Source organism: Austrofundulus limnaeus, unplaced genomic scaffold (assembly GCF_001266775.1).
Source record: "Austrofundulus limnaeus strain Quisiro unplaced genomic scaffold, Austrofundulus_limnaeus-1.0 Scaffold53, whole genome shotgun sequence".
NCBI lineage: Eukaryota > Metazoa > Chordata > Actinopteri > Cyprinodontiformes > Rivulidae > Austrofundulus > Austrofundulus limnaeus.
In genome coordinates this window covers 1,046,275-1,052,336 of record NW_013952455.1, presented here as the reverse complement: position 1 = coordinate 1,052,336, position 6,062 = coordinate 1,046,275, and the positions used below count along the sequence as shown (strand labels likewise).

Sequence of the window (6,062 nt, the reverse complement as noted above, 5' to 3'; positions counted from 1 at the left end):
CCTCTGTAGTGTGGAGGATGTAAACCACAAATATGGGTAAGCTGTTTATGCTGTCTTTGCCCACAAATGTACTGTATGTTTTTTGTTATATTTGATCTACAAAGCTGTAAAAAAAACATCAACAATACCTCTGTACATACAATATCTAACACCTGATCTGCTCTCCAGTAGGTTGCCACAGAGTTATTGGTCGTTTTGAAGAATTTTCTAACATGGATGTAGTTTCGTTGTACAGAGCCCATAAAGAGACATTGATGAAAAAACAAACTAACAAAAACATTTCAAATAAGTTTCTGGAGTGGATGAGTAACTACCTGGTGAGCGTGAGAAATATTTTTTTGGGCTCCCGATATTATCTGATGCACACCAGATACCTTTTATTTGCACAGAAATAATCGTCTGCGTAGCTCTAGCATTTTTGCATTGTAAAGCCCACTTCGGCCCACCCTGGCTCCAGACAGCCTGGTCTTTCTCTACTCTGGCCTGGGTTGTGTTTGCATTGAGCAAAGTGCTGCCTTGATGTAGGCGGGATCATAATATTAAACATGWACAATCTTATAATAATGGACTACGCCAAACTCGAAGGGAAAGTGCAGAATGTAGATCTAGACCATCTAGCAGTACGAAACTTAGGACGAGAGGGCAGGACGACAGAGAAGGGTAAGCTAATGTTAGCTTTTTATTAGCTTGTTGTTGTTGCTTGCTCGCTACAATTTTTGTGAAGTTAAACTTGTGTCAAAAAATGTTACAGTGGCTGCAAACAATTCATGTAAAGTCACTCTCATGTGCGYGACATAAACACCGTGTTCAGTGAACCAATCAATGAGCAGCAGTAGCTGATGTCAAATCAGGCCGAGCAGCCCGGCCTGGTTGGAACCAGAAGTTCTCGAGTTTCCAAAAATCGGGATAGACCTGGGCCATAAAGGCTAATGCAAAAACACCGAACAGGGGCAAGTATTGGTCTCTGCAGTAAGTAGGGGGAGTTTCTTGTAGTTTGTCCTAACGTTGATTGGTGGAGTTGGTGTGTGGACGAAGTTTGTCCTAACTGCGACTGGTCAGATTGAGAGAGATGGTCACATTCTTGATAACTTCTCTCAATTGTCATGAGATGTGTAGTCCCTGCAAGTTTGCAACTTTACTTCCTGTTTACTGCAGCCACGCGTAACATCAGCATCKGACATAATTACACTTTGCGTAGCCTGGTTGATTCGCTCCCAGCCAGTTGATAGGAACATGTCTGATTTGCATTTTCTCTTTTCCCCTTTTTCGACATTTTAAAAATTWGCTCAAAATTCGCATTAAAATTGGATGAAAGCACGACTACTTTTAGTGATCTTTTTAAAGGCTGTTTTAACCAAGCCAAATTGTTACATGTTTAAATGTGTTTTTATACGCACATGAAACCTTTTTTCTTTTATTTTCACCAGTGTCTCTTTAGGAGCTCCATAATGTTAAAACACCACATACAGGTCACAACAAAAAAGATTACAGAGAAGTGATCCAACAGTATCATGACACAATCTCATGCCACGCTGTTAGCCCTCTGTTTGCACTTCCACAGTTTTAACATACATGCAGTGCTTGTCTTTCTTATCCAAGTCCTTAGAGCTGCATATACAGTAGGTGACCTATTCTTGCATGCATATTGCAGTCTTGTAGTACGTGTTAGAACAACAATGTCTGCAGTGCAGTTTTTTTGTACTATTTGTGCATTGTGTCAGCTAATACAACATATATGACTACCATTTTCAGTCTAGTCAGTCAGTTAACAAACGTACCCAGAAGAAACTGATGGGTAAGTTGCTGTTGGGGGTTTGGTTTAAGCTTTACTTGAAAATGAGAACAGATAACCCACTACCAAACTGAGATCTGTCAGAGTTTAACAACAGGAAGCACCAGCAAGAAAATCCAGAAGATGATGGGTGAGACCAGGGCTAGTTGGCAACAAAATGAGGCTGATGAGCACTACAGATGTGCTGCATTAATGTCACAGAAAYGAAATGTGACAAAAACCTTAAAGTGCCAACAAAGGATATGTTTTCACTATAGCATTYGGTAACTTTTGTATGTATTTTGCACAAAAAGTAAGGAAGTGTTACTGTTTTGCAGTCTGTTAATTTCCCTTTTAAATGGTGCCACATTTGTAAGGAAGGTGCATTTGTGGGATGAGCAGTAGAGCTGAGAATGTGGGTTGTGCACATAGAAAATTTGTCAGATCTTCTCTGCCAAACAGCATATGTTGTTGTTGCTAATTACAATAGTTTTGAGCTTTTGGTAACCCCCAGATGCTGCCAATCAAGTGCAGGTATAAGATTTATTGCCAGGAAGCATTGTTACAATAAATAAATAATCTACCAAACATAAATTTCCTTACATTTTGTGCTTTTCAGATACATACACATTATACGTGACAGGAACACATCATGAACACTGCAGATGCCATGTATGTTACCAGACTTTTTACATGCTTCATTTATTTCATGCTTTGGAAAAACAAGATCAACATGAAAAATTATGGAACTTTGTGACAGTGTCCAGATACTTCAAACAATTATGGTGTGTCCAGCTGATTAAATGTAACTTTTATTACTGATTGACTTTTTCATCACCATAAGCTCCAAAGGGGGAAAAAATGTTTTGTGTTCCTTGGATCTTGGCTTTTACTTCAACATTTTGCATTAAGGGTAAAGCCAAGTAAAGTTAAAGCATAGTTGAGAACCTCATTATCTTAGTCTAGGATGAGTTTTAGGTAATTACGTTCTCTTTAACAGGATGCTTAAAATGCAAAGAATCTAATTTGTTTCAAAACAAAGAAGCTTACATTTGAACATTTTAGACATGCTCTTTGTTCCATTTGACTAGAACCATTATCTGTCATCCAGAGTGTCTAAATTCACGCTCATAACTCTTTAATCCAGCATGGTTTTTACAGCTCTATGGTCAGTGAAATAGTCATTATATAAACAATTGTATTACCTGCTCATATTTTTTCCCACTCCCTGCATCTATTAATCAAACGTTATAGGAAAACCAAACTAGTGAAGCAGGTAATCGGTGCCGGCAGGAAAATCAATTGAATCTTTAATTGCTACGTGCAAGAGGAGACAGAAAAACTGCTCCCGCACACATGCACAGAGTGACACACATGCGCTGCGACAGAGCTGATGTGAGCAGAGTCTCTGGGGAGTGGCGTGGAGAATCCTCTTGGCTGGGAATTTCCAGGGTTTAGCACACAGACACAGTTTTCTGTCAAAGGGCCTTTTCCATAGATGAGCCCCGGCATCACATTCGCCCACTGTGAAATAGAGGGATTTGAATAATCGTATTACACCCTATTACAATAACGCTAATATGATCCAAATTCCCTGAAAACTACGCTGAAATGGGGGAAATTTTTACAATTTGACCATCTTACACGACACCACAACCTAACACGAAATAAAACAGACCAAAACAATTAAAATGACTAATTTTTTTCAAAAATGCAAAGATTTTAAGAGTTTATTTAGATAACATTTAGGTTCTAAAAACAGGATGCATAGTTAATAGTGACATAATATAGATCATTAATTTTTTTAATGTTGGAAATTTATAGTTGCAGAGTAAAAAGAAAAAACCCTTTTCATTAAATGAAAAAATATTTGGATCAGTTTTAGTGGACACAAATCAACAAAAACAAGATTGTTTTTGATGCCTAACATTGTACAGGTTTAATAAAACATTAACTAATTAATTATTAGTTTGAAAAGTCTGTGATCTGAAACATACATAAGAGATTTCTGTCAACACACACAATATTTATACTCAGTCCTGGTGTAACATCATTTTTTTTACTCAAGTTAATCTGCAGCTAATGTGAATTTTAAACCTCATCAGACCATTATACATTTTGACTTAAATTTTAGAATCAACCTTAATAAATACCCCCCCCACAAAGTTTTTAAGTTGTAATATTAAAGCTTTTTACCAAACATTGTGCAGAAAGTAGAACATTAACATACAGTAAATAAAACTGTAATGTTTTTGTGTAAAAGCCTTTTTAAAAGAACAATAAATAGGATTACTGTTTAAGAGATGCAATTTCTGTTTGAGAGCAGTCTGGTTGTGTGTTTTTATTTAAAGTTAAAGAGATAAATGTTTTACCATATAGGTTTTTTTTATTCCAAAGTTTGCTTGCTTTACATTTTTTCACTCAAATCCAACTAACTTAATGGTACCTCACTCGTCAGTGTTGTGCAATAATCGAGTGCAAATATCTCAAAGCTGTATTTAGACACAGACTTTAAATCAATAATGCAATAAATGTACTAATAGATGTTAAAGTTCTCCTTAAACTAATCGAACAGCAAAGGCAAGTTCTATTATTTTGTCTGAAGACTGGAAAACTTGAGTTGAACACCAAAAAACGAGCAGGAAACAAGAAATCTGGATTTTTTATTTCTGCCCCGGGCATTTATGTTCAGCTCTGTTAGACACCTTAAATGATTGCAATGTTTATAATATATTGTGGTGCAAAAAATATACTATACTACAAAACGATGTAGTGATGTGTGATAAGGTACACTAAAATATGATATTATACAGTATGACACAATACATTATGATAAATTATGAGGCACAGGATGGTACGACTTCTGACTTCAATTGAAACAATTTATGAATGAATAAAACTAATAAAACTACGTATGTCGTTCAAGCACCTACCAGTAATATAAATCATACAACACTTGTTTGCACTGAACCCAAAAATCTAAGAATGCAGATATAGTTAGACTCTAAAATTTTTAGTGTTCATTTTTATTAATGACATTACGTCTCCAACCCAGTCACATCACCACACTTTTGCAGTTATGCATTCACTACAATCTTCAGYAGTCATACAGTCAGGGACCTGCAAGTTGTGGTTCTGGGGCAATAAGCTAACCTTTAATCCCACTGCAGGGGCTACTTTTGTTTATCTTTGACTAAAACTAACATAGAACTTATTACAATGTCTATTTATCACAATAGAAAAGTCTAAATTCAATTTTGTGTAAATATGTGTCAAAAGTAGAATAGATCTAACATAATTTTGTTCATGATGAAATAGTGGACTCACATAAACTTGCATAGGTCAGTGTTTAAATTCTATCAACACGAGTTTGGCTTTTTTATCCTATAACATGTAAAACTGGCAAGAACTGTCAGCAAATCATTCCATATCTTAAATTTTTTAATGCAGTCATCTTTGGTAAAACACTTATGGAGCTGTGTAATTTTTATTTAAGGCTTCAAGTGTGTTCTTTGGCTCTGGATACGTTTTATTTCGTGAGAAAGGCTCTCCAGCAAACTGCTGGTTTGTTCAGTTTTCAATTTAGCCACAGTAGATATATTGTTTTTGTTCTAAAGAAGAGTTTTTATTTTTCCGTCTCCTCCTCAGCAAACAAATATTAATGTTTGGAGATCAAACTTTCTATTGCTTATTTACTGATGAGTGTCTTGATTGGTTTGGATCTTTAGTAAATAAGAACTGCAGGTTTCATACATTTGATCCTTAGAAAAATGGGTGGTTTCACACAAAAGTGAATTTTTAAGGTTTTGAGAAGATCAGGATGTCTTGTACAAAGATGTCTTTGTTTTCAAACTCAAATCTATTATAGTAAGCCCCTCCCCAAAATGTGTTCTATTAGTTTTGGAGAGCAGACCATCCATCAACGGACTCATGACAACTTCTTACAAATATCATTTTGTTTGTCTGTCTCCTTGTCCCAGTTTCTGTTTTTGCCTCTCTTACCATCCCTCCTCCAGGCAGCTTGAGGAAGACTGAGATTTATCTCTGACTTTCTAAATGTGCTCCTGCCCATGCCCCTACCTGCCCGCCAGCCTGTTTGCCTGCCCGCCTTCCCGCCGGCCTGTCTGGATATTAGATTTGCTCTTTTACTGTGACCTTATACGCAGCAAGCCACAGGATCGAGTGCGACTGCTTGGACCCTTTGTCCTGTCGTGCAGAGTCATGTCCTCCTGCTGTCGGGGGGTAGGCCAGCATCCCTGCCCACCCCCCTCTGCCATGAGCACTTATTGGA

At 37.0% G+C, this 6,062-nt stretch overlaps 1 long non-coding RNA gene across 2 annotated transcripts in view; it reads right to left on the bottom strand.

Moving 5' to 3' along the window:
• Nucleotides 1-6,062, bottom strand: part of LOC106517814 (uncharacterized) — a 15,901-nt gene that overhangs the window by 8,154 nt on the left and 1,685 nt on the right. The gene's annotated exons all lie outside the window — the stretch shown is intronic.